The sequence below is a fragment of the Hakea prostrata genome, chromosome 3, assembly GCF_041222555.1.
Source record: "Hakea prostrata isolate BN-2017 chromosome 3, UWA_Hpros_2, whole genome shotgun sequence".
Lineage (NCBI taxonomy): Eukaryota > Viridiplantae > Streptophyta > Magnoliopsida > Proteales > Proteaceae > Hakea > Hakea prostrata.
Window position 1 is genome coordinate 19,842,789 of NC_142602.1, and position 16,085 is coordinate 19,858,873.

General features: G+C 38.8%; 1 long non-coding RNA gene across 1 annotated transcript; it reads left to right on the forward strand.

Moving 5' to 3' along the window:
- The first annotated feature begins 428 nt into the window (after window positions 1-428).
- On the forward strand, window positions 429-12,372 carry LOC149021438 (uncharacterized). Its single transcript, XR_016172333.1, has 3 exons — window positions 429-639; window positions 9,510-11,690; window positions 11,828-12,372. It is a non-coding gene; the product is annotated as an uncharacterized LOC149021438 (long non-coding RNA).
- Window positions 12,373-16,085: the final 3,713 nt, after the last annotated feature.

The window sequence follows — 16,085 nt, forward strand, 5'->3', positions numbered from 1 at the left end:
CCTCTATAGGGGTTTAACACAAACTGGAGCAAAGTCCAGACCAACGACCTTGACCGGAAGACGCTCAACGCTTACCGGAGTCCGGATCTGCAACCCGTTGGGGAAGCACTCTGTGCTCCCCGGCTTCCCAACCACAAAAATAATGGGGCCCACAGGCAAAAAACACATTTTGAAAAGAAAAAACTCATATTTTTACTTGTGGGCCCCACTGTGTTTCTGTGGTTGGGAAGCCGTTGGTGTTTTCCGGACGTGGAGATGATCCCGACTCCGCTTACCGAGCATGAGGATGGGAAGCCACTTGATGCCAATGTGGGTTTCAGTGTTTCACCCTCTTAATTTTTTTTTTTTAAATGTTTCATTTATGGCCCCACCTGATTTTGTGATTTAAAGTGTCAAGGCAGCAACGGTGACTGGCTTTCCCACGCGCAGGTGGCTGCGTGGCGGGACACAGAGAACTCCACTGGTTCATCATCTCTATTTCTCTCGGCAAGCCACTCGGCGTCATCGATTAGTTCAATAGCTGGAGGAGTCAGCCTAAACCCGCTAAAGCTACAGCTGCGGTTTTGGCATTGGCTTCGGTCGTGCGTTCCAGCAATGGAGCTTGAAATGGGACTCAAGAAGGTCTCTCATTCGCTCATGGTTGGTCCTTTTTCCCCCTTCATTTGTTCTTCACTTTTTCTTCGCAATTTCCCTTTCCTCAGCTTTTTCGATCTTCTCAATTATATTGTCTACTTGATATCCTTCGATGCATCTTCTAAATTTCGTTGCACTCTAAACTCATCCATAGCACTGATTTCGGAAAGAGTTGTGATTGCTCGTTCTTTGTGTTGGGGTTGAGTGTATCGGTAGCTTCAGTGTGTGGACTCTAGCATAAGAACCAAGGTCGGAGTAGTTCGACCTTGTTGAAACTTCAACATGTTGCAGGACCATCGAAACTTGGTCCATTGGTCATATTTTGGGCTGAAGCTTGAGGAAAGCTTGAAATTAAATCACTTTATTAGATGGGTAGTATAACCAGGGAATTCGGATTCCTTTACGAGCTTCCATCCTGCCTATGGTTCTACCTTAGCTTCATTGCCATTGGTAGTACCTCTGCCTATGCTCTGCCGTTTTTATGTATTCTCCCTTCATGCAAAAGCGCCCCCCTGAATGCTAACAAAAGATTGAAGGCCCATCCAACGAAAGCCCCACAGTGAAAATTTGAGGCAATCATGTCTATTTTCCTAAATGAAACTCCCATAAAGGATCTTAGACAGCTTGCTTCAGCAGCTACTCTCTAAGAGTCATATATCCTGGTTTTGTCACAGTTCTCACTCAAATCTTTTACGCCAATGGACCATTCTCCCTCGATAAAGTCATTATAAGAAAACACTGCTAAATCTTCATGTGAGAGCAGGGAAGGCATGATTGTGCACTACAATCAATATATCAGCCAGCTGAAAGGTCTTTTCTAGTTGATTGCATGGCTGATACCTTTAATTGAGAGACTGACATGACCAGATAAGAATGTCTCTAATGGATTTCAAGTCGGGAATCATGTAGGCTTGGGATTGTCGCTTGGTCCAAGCAAGAAAAGCTGATCTAAGACCAATATATATATAAAAAAGGTCCCTATTAAACATCCCTAAGTTGTTAGAAGACACACTCATAATTTAGTTGGAATTTGTACCCAGGGTTGACAATGTATGTGTATGTTGGCTGTATAGTTCTCAAATATAGAACATGCCACACATAATTTAGTAACGGCTGAATGATCTGTAATTACGTACATTAGCAGTATGCAATAGAATATTTAGTACCTAGTTTACTGCTGGATAGAACAAAGGCATCTCTACAGTCTCTCACCACCAATGCTGCATCTTTAAGGTAGCGGCTTCACCATCCGCAACCACCATCTCTCTAGATTTGTCTCAACTGCTGCCCCTCTACAATCATCTCTTCCCCCTTCCCTGCTGCAACTCACCTCTCTCTAGCCCATCACTGTAGCTTCCAAGGCAATCGAAGGCACTGGATCAGTGTTGACAATCTTACCATTGATTCTATTTCCTTTGAGATTGCAATTTTTTCTTTGGGAATCTTTTTTTGGTTTTATATTTGATTGTTCCTGGGAGTAGAACTATTTATGGTTATAGTTTTCCATTAAATAGGTTTTCGTCAAACCAGCATACTTTAGGTAGCCCAGCACCAGATATAGATCATCAGCTCAGGAAAATGATGTGAATGTGCTTCTACTGTAGCTGCCTGGTGTATCAGGCTGATATGGTTGTTGGAGCCTTGGGTATGAGAAGACAACAGATGCCACTTGCTGTTAGTGACTGTCACAAGTAGCAGGGAATAACAGATAATGAAGATAAGAGACTTACTAATTGAATACACCCATACCTGTAACACCTGACATCAGATGCCACTTGCTGTTAGTGACTTACTAATGTTTTGGTAAAGGTTCTTATTTTTCAGATGCTCCCCTTGATTATATACATGCTGACTTGTGGGGTCCAACACAAGTTAAGACCTATGGTGGTTGTCTGTATTACTTGTCTTTAGTAGATGACCATTCTAGGAAGGTTTGGGTGTATCTATTAAAGTCTTAGGAAGGAATGGGTTGCATTAGTTGAGAATAGTGTTGAAAAGAGAGTCAAAAGTGCTTACAACTGACAATGGTTTAGAGTTTATCAATGAGGTCTTTAATGACTATTGTAAGCTTAAGAGGTATAGAGAGGCATAGGACTGTGAGGGCTACTCCACAACAAAATGGGATAGCTGAAGGATGAATAGGACCATATTAAATAGTTAGATGCATGCTTATAAGTTTTGGTGTTTCAAAGGGTTTTTGGGGTGAGGCAGTCACTACTGCTGTTTATTTTATTAATAGATACTCCTCAGCCACCCTAGGACTTAAATCCCCTGAGGAAGTATGGCTAGCTAGGCCTCCCGGTGTTTGGGTGTGAAGCTTTTGCTCATCAAAGCATTGGCAAATTGGAACCTAGAAGTAAGAAACATATCTTTATTGGTTATCCCGAAGGTGTAAAGGGTTATAAATTGTGGGATAGGTCCTTAGCTTGTGTTAAAACTTTTTAAAGTAAGATGTGATATTTAGAGAATTTGTGTTTCCTTGCTTGAGTGTTGCTAACACCAATTTGCCTTCTATTGATCAGAGATTGACTCATTTGACTCAGTTTGAACTTGAACCAGAATATGCTCCACTTGTGAATAAGGTATTCAGCCTATAGTTCATGATTATGATGAACCTGAGGCTGCCGTCACCTTCCCTGTTCAAGTACTCTTGATACCCCGGAATATGTACCTGAAGAACTGCCTACTGGATCTGGACCTAGTAACTTAGAACCTGAAATTCAGAGTCTAAAAATTATCAGTTAGCTAGGGATAGGGTTAGAAGAGAAATCAGACCCCCCCCTTCCTATGATATACATGGCCAACGTGGCCGCTTTTGCTGAAATTCAGCTTCTGATATGGGGGTTTATGAGCATAGTACATATAGGGAAGCCCTAGATTCTAAGGATAAAGGGCTTTGGCTAAAAGCCATGGAAGATGAGATGGATTCCATACTTAAAAATCAGACTTCAGCACTAGTGGACAGACCTAAATATCGGAAAATTTTACCATGTGAATGGGTGTTTAAGGTCAAGGATGATGGGTCTAGTAAGAGGTATAAGGCTAGGTTAGTAGCCATGGGTTTTGTACAAAGAAAGGACATAGATTTTATTGAGATTTTCTCTCCTGTGGTTAAATATAAGACAATTAGACTGTTGCTGTCCTTAGTAGTTCAGTTTGACATGGTGTTGGAATAGTTAGATGTTAAGATTGCTTTCTTACATAGTGATTTGGATGAAACTATTTTTATGCATCATGTCTGATGGATTTACAACCACTGGAAATGAAAATAAAGTGTCTATTGAAAAAAATCTTTGTATGGTTTAAAACAAGCTCCTAGATAGTGGAATAGAAAATTTGATTCATTTATGGTTGGCATTGGATTCACTAGAAGTGAATATGAGAGTCGTTTGTATTTTGCTTGTATGCATTCAACTCCTATTTATTTGCTGCACTATGTAGATGATATTCTCATTGCATGTTCAAATCCTTCCATGATTGATTATCTTAGGGCCGGGACAGGAGGAGATTTCAAAATCGGATCAAATTTAGTTTCAAATCAGGTTATAATTTAAAATTAGATGTTTGGTTGTGGAATGAAACGGATTCATCCTAAAAACTATTGATCGACGGATTTTGTGAATGTGCAAATGTATAGCTTTTTGAACTCGGTTCATCACTTACCCTAACCGATTCACGTTTAGTGTAAAAGGTGATCTCGTCTGAATCGGAGATTTTACAACCAAACGGGTATAATTCTCAGGTTCATGAATCCAGAGATTTGAAATCTCTAGATTCATGTAACCAAACAGGCCCTTAAGGACAAACTTAAAACTAAATTTGAAATGAAAGAATTGGGGGTTGCTAAGAGGATTTTGGGCATTGATATTCATAGGTTTGAGGGGAGGGTATCATGCATATTAATCAAAGTTCTTATTTGATTAAGGTTCTTGAGAAATTTAATATGATGGATTGCAAACCAATTAAATTTCCTTTAGCTACACATTTCAATTTCTCTAGTTATCAACGTCCTAAAACTGACTTTGAAAAATCTGAAATGATTAAGGTACCCTACTCTAATATAATTGGCTGAGTTGTGTACTTAATGATCTGTACAAGGCCTAATACAGCCAAATTTTTATTTGTAGCAACGGCTGCAGCTAGCTGCCAACGGCTCAGATTTTGCCACGTCTACAAAATATAATTGGACGGATGCAATTAAAATGGCGGGGGCTTATTTGTAATAATGATTTTCTCGTTTTACATTCTAAGGTTCAACATTTTACAAATTCACAAACCAAAACCCCTAATTCTAACAGAGTCTAATTGCCTATTTCACCAGCCCTAGTTGGTGATTGTTATTCTCTCAAATGGTTCTTTGCATTTGTCACATCCTCCCAGCTGGTACCCTAACTGGCATACCCGAGAGTGTGATCCACAGCCCCGAAGATCAAGTATCGAGGAAATCATCCTCCCACATATACAATAACATAATCATAAACAGGAAATAAATCAAGTTTTAATATTATAAACAAGGTTCAAAACAAAAATGAATAATCAGTATAATCAGAGTGTGGAAAGATACTAGATATCCAATGATATCAAAAAGGAGTAAAGTGAGGCGGAAACTCACTTCACCAAAAATAGCGGAACGTAGTATGAAAGTCAAAAGGAATTACAACTGAAACAAATGTACTAAGAAATAAACTAAGATCAAGCGTCTTCAAGTTTATAGATAACGTCTTCATAAGTATGGACTTCGTCAATCCAATGAATCCGTTCTAACTCTATGCTGTTTTCAAAAGTAGTACGCAGCTTGATCCGCCGGGGGATCATCAGAGTAATCTTGATCGTCGCCAGCACCTTGCGTGTTACGCTTCATTGGCTTGCGCTTCACTGTACTGCTCGTCATAATAATCTGTACCTGCAGGATAATCTAAACAAAGAATGTACAAAAAAAGGAGTGAGTTTCGAAAGAAACTCAGTAAGGTAGTTATTCCATAACATCATAGATAACATGTGGCAAAACATAACATGATGCAATGCAGTATGAAACAGATAAAGTATGAATGCATCTAACTCTATGTATGCTGGTCTCTATGGCAGACATGCTTTAAGTCATAGCACCGTACTTCTTAAGGAAAGTCCGCTCACACCCTCAACCATATAAGATATCTTGGGTTCCCTCAACCATTTAAGGTATCTTGGGCAGCCGGTTGGTAATGGGTCTTGCATCCCTAAGGACAAACCATGGTAGGGGGTTAAGTCAACACACTCTCTCACAACCATTTGGCATAAGTACCGGCGCATGTCAGGGAAAAGCCTAACCCAATGCAAGTCATCTAGTCATTTACATTAACTCAGGTCCAGATACTTCCATTCCTCGCCCCGGGCGATCCTTTCCGGTATCCTTTCCACTAGAGTCCTAATAGTCCCGGACTACGGACTCATCAACCCTATTGGTTATCCACATATGGTAAACGGGAAGCTCTCATGTCCCCTCACGGATCATTTCACCGGTCTTGAGCGCCCATGAGCCCAAGTCTAGCCATATGCAACCCTCCAATAAATGGCCCCCACAATGTGATTCCTCGTCCTCTCACGGATCATTTCACCGGTCTTGAGCGCCCGTGAATCCCCATTGCTACCATGGGTCGTTCGGTCTCAATACCTTTCCGAATCGGGTCTGATATAACAGGGGTATATCCTAGCCAAACCCTGCTAGACATCCCTAGGTATGACAACCATTGATTCGGGAAAGTGTCAATGGGCAACCCCGGAAACATCCCATACTATTTCCGATAATGTCCAAGGACAAAAGTGTCAAAATAACACCTCCCAATACCAAACCAAACTTGTTCAAACACGTTCTCAGATCAGTCATGACATACGCAACCAGTAGTTCATCATATAAAAGAGAATGTAAAAGCACATCAGATTAAGCAGTAATAAGTAATTCATATAACATGAATAATGAAAAAGATGATATAAACAAGTGCTACTGTTCCCACAGTAGGAGATCAGAATTAAAATACAATAACAGTAGGTAATCTCATAGTTTCATAAAGTAGAAACTAGAGAACAAGTAATCTATGCAGTTAAGGAATTAACTGTCCTTACCTTCTAACTTGGATGTGATCTTAAAGAATCAAGTATGATCTTGACTAAACCTGAGAAGACAGTCCTAAACAAGTGCACACAACATGTTAGGAAAGATGCATAAAGGAAAAGATCATAAATCAATCAAAACAGACAAAGATTGAGGTTGCTGTACTCATTGGTCGATTGATTGGTCTGCTGGACCAGTCGACCAATGAGTTGACCAATGCAGACAGTGGCCTACAAGAATCCAAATTTTGAGAATCCAAAGCCGAATTCGATGGTTCAAAAGGGTACAAATCAGAGGGGAATTATCATGGTAGTATCCTAGGGTATAGAGGACATCAATCATAGATCAAAACAAGTTCTCAAGTTACAACCTAGAAATCATGAGGTTAACCTAATTAGGTTGAACATAGGTTAGGAGGGAAAAATAGAAAAATTAAAGATAATGAACTAGGATATGAAAGAATTCAGATCTAGTAAAGAAAACATAATAATTGGGTTAACATGATCAACAAGGGGGTTCCTGGGTTTGATCCAAGAAAATTAGGGTTTCACCCTTTTGGCTCCCTGGACAAAGGTTGAGAGCTCCGGATGAACAAAGACAAATCAAAACAGGAAAATATAGATGATTAAGTTTTAGGTTAACACAATGTCACCCAAAAAGGATTTCCCTTTTACAAGGTAGGTTACCAAAAGTTCTCCAGACAATCACACAGGTTAGGGTTTCAAAGGATTAGGGTTAGGTTTTCAAGAATTCAACAGGCAGGGTTTAAGATCATGATGATGATCATGAGTCTTAAAGAATATGGTGAGATCAGAGAATTGATGATTACAAGAATGCTTCATCATCTTTCCGATCTTAATGAAGAACATAATAAAAGAAAGAAAATCAGAGATAGAAGACAGAGTGAGTGAAATCATACATTTTCTGTAGAAAGATGAAGAATTCTTCAAGTCTTTGCGAGAAATCACCAAAGAATGCAAGGGAATGGGTTAGATTAGGGTTCTAACTTGTTCCAGAGGCTTAGGAGGCAGAGGAGGCGGAGTATTCCCGAGATTAGACTTAAATAGAAGAGACAGGATTCAAGTTTCAAAAACAGAATCAATTGGTCGATTGGTCCAATCGACCAATGAGTCGACCAATCAAGACAACAACTTCAAAACAGGGAATTGAAGGCTCAGATCAAGTCCAAACATCAAGGGGTTTTGCACACATCTAGAGTGACATACCTAGGAGTTAGAAATGCCTTCGAATCAATACAGAGACCACTCCAAGACCATCAACTAATCCAATCTTCATCCGGGTGCAGTTTCCACCATTGGGACACTAGCATCAACACTCATGGATTCCAATCCAGCCATCAAGTCTTCAACAGAAATGGCCCAAATATGACTTCTTGCCTTACTTCGGGTCACTGGACCTGCAAACAACAGGGTTTCTGGGGGTCAGGGTCAGGGCTGGGTTTCACAGCATCTTTTTGATAGTCGGTTTTCCCCATTAAGATTTGGTTGTAACAGAGAAAAAGGCCATTAGAAGAATAGATGAAGTATTTGGAGAAGTTGTAAAGAATTTCTTTCGTAAACAAAGATTCCATACCGTTATTGACATCGTTACTAATACCTGTCTCCTTCTTCTCCTTCTTTGGTGCTGGTAACGCCATGAATCTCCAGATACTTTGATTGGTGTATGGGGTTTCAAAGAAACCCATGAAACTGGTGCTAGGGTTAGGGCACATACTTACGATGAGGCTGCCGAAACGCAGGTCTGAGGTAATGTTATGCCATCTCTTTGATACACATTTGCATCTGAAAATTAATTTGAGCAGCAAGCAAATCAGAATCTCCACAAGAATATCATTGCTGCAATCTTCCCATCTTAAATCTGCAGAGACATCACCATCCATGTTCATCCTTGATGATTTGTGACATCAGTGTCTGTTTGGAACGAGGGGATCAATATCTAAATCGAAACAAAATTTATTCGTGATGATTTGAGGAGAAACCATCTACCATTATTGCCGTGCTCATACGTCTGGAATGGGAAGCCTGAGATGGAAACATAATAATAAAGATGCAGAGAAGCATTTGAGAGAAGCACAATCACCAACTAGGGCCGGCGAAATAGGCGATTAGAGTAGGTTAGAATTGGGGGTTTTGGTTTGTGAATTTGTAAAATGTTGAACCTTAGAATGTAAAACGAGAAAATTATAATTACAAATAAGCCCCCGCCATTTTAATTACATCCATCCGATTATATTTTGTAGACGTGGCGAAATCTGGGCTGTTGGCAGCTGGCTGCAGCCGCTGCTGCAAATAAAAATCCAATATAGCCCATGGTGTTAGTGTGCTGTAGGTTCATGTCCAATCCTAGTAAGGAACATTGGTTGGGTTTGAAATGGTTGTTGAGGTACGTAATGGGCGCTGTTAATAAAGGGCTTGTGTTTAAGAAACTGTCTGGTGATGTTCGTTTGCATGGCTTTACTGATTCAGATTATGCTAGTAACCCGTCACCGTGATATTAGGAAGTTTTTGTTATCCTACTTTTTCTTCTTATCTGGTAACTGCATTAATTGGAAAGGGCAGCAGCAATCTATTATAGCTTTATCTACTATTGTTTTGTGTTATAGAGTCTATATGGTTGAAGGGTTTGTTAGAAGAGTTGCATGTTTTGAAATCTAAGCCCATTTTGTTTGTGCATAATCAAAGTGCAATTTATTGGTGTAAGAACCATGTTTACTATGATAAAACTAAACACATTGATATTAAGTATTTCTTTCTTGGGGATAAAACAGCTGAAGGTGTGTTACTTGTTGATAAAATTGCTACTGAACATAACCCTGCTGACCGTGGAACTAAGGTATTGCCTCCTGCTAAGTTTAAGTATTGTCTTGATCTTTTGCAATTTGTTGATATCAATGCTTGAATCAGTATGTTGTTTTGCTGAAATTTGTTTTTTGTTTTGTTTTCTAGATTTCAGATGTGGTGGTTGTTGTTTCTTATGGTACAGTGTTTGTCACTGTTTTGTTCTTGTTTTTGAGTTGTCTCAGTTGCTCTAGTCTGGTGTTGTGTTGTGTTGTTGTGTTTTTACACTTTTCTTTTGTAGTTCTTGTCTACTGTTTTGTTTTTGTTGTGTTTGCAGGTCTTGGGCGATGATGGAGGAGTTCAAATGCACTACGAAGCTGCTGGTTTCACAGGTTAAGGGGGAGATTTGTGAGGAGTAATCTGTAATTTTTAGGGACATTAGAGTTGAACCAATTGGGCTTGGTTCACTTGGTTCGCACTTATCTTGAACCGGCGCCACTGTTTTGTGTGAACCAATTTATATTGGCTCAAGGCTTTTGTGGTCATTTATGCAATGACCATTTTAGGGGTCTTCTTTTTTGATTTCTGAGTTAGGGTTTTTCGTTTTCTCTTCTTGTCTTCTCCGATGTGTATGTTTCAGAGGTGTTCTTGGCTGTGTTTTTGCAGTCGAAGGTGTTTCAGGTGCTCTAGTTTTAAGTATTAGGTTCTAGACTTGTATTTTCTCCTTTTCTTGTAAGTTCCAGGGATTCGTAGTTTCTGCCATTAAAGGAGGTGAAGTTCCAGAATTTCCGGCGCCGGTGGTTCAGTCGGCAACTCTAAGGTCCCCCCCCCCAGAAGGGGAGGTTGGGGCTTAGTGCATTTGGGCTTCAATCTTGAGCCTGGGAGATGCAGGTCTGATTGTGACCAAACTCCATCATCAAAGATTGGTTGTTCTCTCTTGTTTTTCTTTCTTCGTGTGGATTGCACAATCTTCGTTTAGATTTAGGAATCACTGAGGTTTCGGTCCAACATATGTATTTGCTGCATGCTGGCAATTCTCGATAGTAATCAGACAAGCTCAAGTACAAGCTCTGATCACACTACTGTCAGATTTTGTATTCCCTCAAAAAATTGGGACTCGAGAGACCCCCTTTGGTTGACAGCAGTAGGAAATTCAAGATTATATTGTAGATACCTCTGCCATATTCTCTCTAACCCTGCTTTCTTCTGGTTTGAGCTATTATTTTGACATTTTGGTGTTTGTTGAGAAGATTTCATGTTGCAATGTTTCTCTCGGGCCATTTGAGTTTGTTCATGTTGCTGCCATTGTTATAGTCTCTATTAGTTTTCTCCAAGTTTTTCATTTGTTCAAGATCAGAATGATGCTAGCCAACACAACAACTGCATCTGCTGGAACTGATGGGATGGATAGTGACTTCCCTTTGCTCCTTGTTAGCTCTATCACGTTGGACGAGAGCAATTACCTGATCACGCTTTGATCCTGCTGTTTTTCTATCATTTCCTGTGGTTTTTTCAGGGTATCTGACAGGTGAATCTGATTAGCATACTGCTGCTGGTCTGTTTCTGAAGAAATGAAGTTTTTACAATTTTCTGGTGATGTGATTCCTGTTCGGTTTGATGCAACCTCATGCTGTACGGTGATGCCTGTTTTTAGCTACTGCTGGTCTGCTGCCAAGATTTGGAAGGCTGTTAAAGGCTAATATTCTTTAGTTGGGAATGACATTTAGGGCTATGAACTAAGGAAGAAAAATACATGAAAAAGAATAGATGGAGATGCCAGTATCCTAATGTTACTCTTGACTTACATGGTATATGATACGCCCAGAATTGGATTTCTATAAAGATTTTCAACCCACTTGTTCTGCTGTTGCTACTAGCTTCTGGGAGCTTGAAGTTAATGGCTACTTGGTAGGTCTCAATGTGGAATATGGTCAAATTCATGCTCATTTTCTTAGCTGGGCCCCTTTCCCATCTCTGGACCAATCACGTGCTATGGTTAAATGAGAAAACAGCCATCCTACCACCATGCTGCGGTTATCACAGAAATGATCAGCGCCATTCTTCAGCCTTGGATCATAGTCTCGCGGTGGTTCACATGCACTGGTGATCATGCTTCTATTGAAAGAGAAGCTGTCAGAGCGTGATTTTTGTGGTTATGAGTGCCATTCCAGGTAACATTACTTCCTTAGTTGTACCAAATCTTCTCATGGTCGCGGTTGTTGTGATCCAAGCAGTCCCATTATATCATCCTGACATACCAGATGCTGCCCTCCACCCCTCCCCCCTTCCCTGTGCTTTTTTATCACAGGATGAGATGCAGATTCTCAGGCTTCTGATGACCAACTCAGAGCCTCATCTTCTCCTACTATGCTGCTGCCCCTCCTGACAAGAAGGTGTTAAGCCATCATTCTCCAAATCACAATAGTATGTTTCTTGCTTTAGCAACCAGGCACACTTGTGAACCAGTAGTAGGCCTAGCCCAAGTTTCTACCGAATCCTGCTTTTGTTGCAGACTGATGGCTGATGTATTTATTTGTGGGCTATAGGCACAGTTTGTGATATATTTGAGCATCAGTTATGCTCACTTGTAAATAATGAATTCCTGTCTGTTGGTTATGGTTGCAGTAATTTGACTTCAGAACTCAAAATGAACATGAAACCATCAAACCTTCTACTTGCTGAGGAGAGTTTGATTACCTGTTGTAAATTCAAATAAAAAATGTCATCAGATATTATCAATATGAATTCTCAATTCATGTCATACATCATAATATCTGAAGTTGAATTATATGGTTTGGTACTAATGCTGCTTATTGGCTATGAAATTCGTGGGGTGATGCACGCTTAGTTGGAAGCTGTTGTCATAGAAACCCCTAAAAGATAACATCATTTTGTAGCTCTGTTTTAAAATCTGTCCCTTAATCTTTAATTAAAGGTGACATGATGAGAAATGTATCCCTAGAACTTTGATTGATCAAGTCACTGGTCTGACCCTTGATTCGATCGATTGCTTTTGCTGTGATCAAATATTGGTTAGGAAACTAAATCTGGCTTGAATCTGCTTAGAAATCAAGATGGTCAGAGCGTAACTATCAGGTTGATGGTGGGCTGTTGGGTAGCAGAGCTTATTGGTCAAAAACAAGTTTGATTGGTCATAAATCCAAGATGTTAAAGAGACTTAAAGAATTAAACACGATTTGCAGAACTTATTCTGAGAATCTGTTCATAATTTTCTTGATATTAATTAATAAAAAAAGTATTAGTTTTCTATTAATGTTCATAATTGAGGTACATGTTCTTTAATAAGAAACATCTTATCTTCTTGAAGTATCTTATTCTCTATTTATTATTATTTCTCTCTCAAAAATTTTACATCTATTTTCCTTTAAAAGATGAATTATTATTTTTTCTTATATGTGATATTTAAAAATGGTCAAACTACCATTTGTTTTTATCTCTTAAGTTGAATATGTTGATTTTTAATATATTTATATTAATTTTCTTCTTCATTTCCTTTCCAATTTTTTTAATAGGGATTCATTATGCATGACTTACATAGAAATATTTTGCAGACGCCATAGCTTTTTATTATAAAACTTTTTAATTTTTTGTTTATCTTTCTCCTTTCCCTTTTCTCGATGTTTCCTTCTCTCTCTTCTCAGTGTATAGTTTCACGTGCATTTGCACGTTTCCTTAACTAGTATATAAAAAATGCCCTTATAAACCCTCCCCCAAAATATTTTTTTTAATTAAATACGATTTGTAGAATTTATTTAAATATTTTTTATCAACCCAATGGGTTTGGTTCGAGAGTCTGGATCCTCACCCCATCGGGGGAGCACAGACTGCTCTCCGATGGTTTTCCAACCACACAAATACGTGGGGCCCACATGTGAAAATGCTTTTTGAAAACAATTAAAAAAAAACTTCAATTTTTCACCTGTGGGCCCCACGTGTTTGTGTGGTTGAGAAGCCGTCGGGGAGCAGTCTGTGCTCCCTCGACGGGGTGAGGATCCAAACTCTTCGTTCAATTGGTAAAGACATAACTTTCAGAAGAGATCAAGATTCAAATCTTCTTGGGGTTGCTAAAATATATTTTTTTGCTGCTGTAACTGTGTTAGGTATTCTTCCAATAATGAACCATTCTAAATGGATTGAATGAAGGATAGTGATTCAAATCTAACATTTCATAAAGAGATCAAGATTCAAATCTTCTTGAGGCTATAATTTTAATAAAAGTATTTTTTTGCTGAGGTGGGTTAGGTGTTTTTTTTTTCTTCCAATAACCATTCTTATGGGTTGAAGGACAGAGTGATTCTCATAGGAAAATCTGTTCTACTGAAAATGGTTTGAGAAGCAGCTTTGTTCTCTTCTCTTCCTGGTAAAGCATGAGCAATAAGGACCACTCATGTAAAGTAGAACCAGGGAGCCAACAATTTTATTAACGCATCTTTATGACATCTAACACTTTCAGAATAATTTTGCTTGGGTAATGCGCACGACTGTCAAGTCGAGATTTCGGACGTTAGATCCGCAATCTCGGTCGAAATTGAATCTCGACCGTTAAATTTCCATAGTCAAGATCAAAATTTCAACCAAAATTTTGATCCAATGTTTTGCTTGATGTTCCTCCGCATTGAATGCATAGGACCCAAGCAAAGTTCCTTTCAAAAGACATCGACAAGATTTTGGTTTTTGTCTTCTTGGTGGGGCCTCGCATCATTGCATGGGGTTTAAAAATGACTTACAACATTTTCATAACATTCACGTTTTTTAAGTTTCTTTCATTTTTGAATCTGATGCCAAGTTTCAACTGAAGAAAGTAAACGCGGTGAAAGGTAAAGAAATAGTAGAAAAATAAAAAGTGTCAGTTATTATCACGTGATTAAAAAACAGAAAACGAATATTACAAAGTTTTTAAATTTATAATTAACATGACGTGGAACATATTTAATTGAGATATATGAAATTTTTATATACTTAAATAATCAACAAATATTTTAAAACAAAATTAGTCAACAAAATGGAATGATAAATACGTCATTTTAAAATAAGCATGAGATTTGTTAAGGTCGTATTTGCCGACCAAGAAATTATACATGTGTGTGATATACTGTTACTATGTTAAATACATGATTCATAACCCATAAAAAAGTGATTTTTTTTAGAATAATAGTTAATTTTATATTATTTAATGGATAAAATCTAGTTTATTTTGTTTGAAAAAAATAAAATTTCATATATTAATTAATTATAGGCCATTAATGAAGATTAATACATAATCAAACATGTGGGGTAAGTTGGACTTCATGCATGGATAGAGTTGTTTGTGCAAATTTGAGAAAAGAAAAAATGAAAATTGTCAAATCAAAAATATCGAATGGTGCAATAATTTACTGTATACTTTTAACTGCTTAAATGTTCGACTTTATTTGATGATGACATTTGTTGGATGCAGTGCATTATACATTTAGATTTTTATTTTATCTCATTACCTAAAAAAAATAAAAATATTTTGACAAATGAATATCTAGATTTATTTATTGTTGCGTGTGAAGGTGGGCCATGGAGTGGTCCTAGAAGTTGAGTTGCACTTGCTTAATAAGACAAATAGTGCAAGTAGTCTAACCGATGGTTGGCTAGCTTCCGATGATCAAGTCAATATGTAGAAGTAGAATAATATCCAAAAATCAAATAAAAATGCTTAGTTCAAGAAGTCCTGTAAATCTGCCGCTAAGATCACCTCCAAATCAACTGGGAAAGCTTGAAAGAATTTTCACAGTGTTGAGGAATCCAAATCCACCCTCGTCATCCAATCAAAAATCCAACTCCCACCAATCCATGTCCAATGTAGCCGAATCTCATACGGCTTCTCCCTCCTATGATAGCTTTAACCTCTTCCACATATCTAGCCATGCGACTCAAATCCATGCAACCCTTGTCGAGCAACTCCATTGCCTTCTTAGAATATGGTTCGAGCACAATCGGCCTCAGTCCCACACTAGATGCCACACACACCAAATCCAAAATTGCGGCCATATTTGCTTCCACAACCCAGCAAGTGTAGATTCTATTTGTGAAACCCCCTGGGAAGCACCCTTCATGATCTCTAAGAACCACCCCTCCAATTTGGAATTCCATTTCTTTCTTCTTAACAAAAGCATCTATACATTGCATTTAATCAAACCCACCTCAGGAGTCATCCAACGATCAAGACACCCACATTTGAATCCGGATCATTTCTCCGTCGGGGGAGCACTCTCATGGCTTCCTGACCACAAAAAACAGTGGGTTCCACTGGTGAATTTTTTTTTTCTTTTCCAAAAAGTATTTTTCACCGTGGACCCCACAGGTTTTCGTGGTTAGGAAGCGTTGGGGAGCACAAATCCGGACTCCCCACAATTCACCACCACTCGCAAGAGATTTAGTACACCTTGCCCAAGCATCTCTGATCGCCTCCACGTACTCCCTAATCGGACTCTGTTGTCAGATGTCATTGGTTCGTTTCCAACCTTGCACTTTCTCTCTTCCATAGTGAATGGGGGACCCTAGGCTTAAAAGGAGGG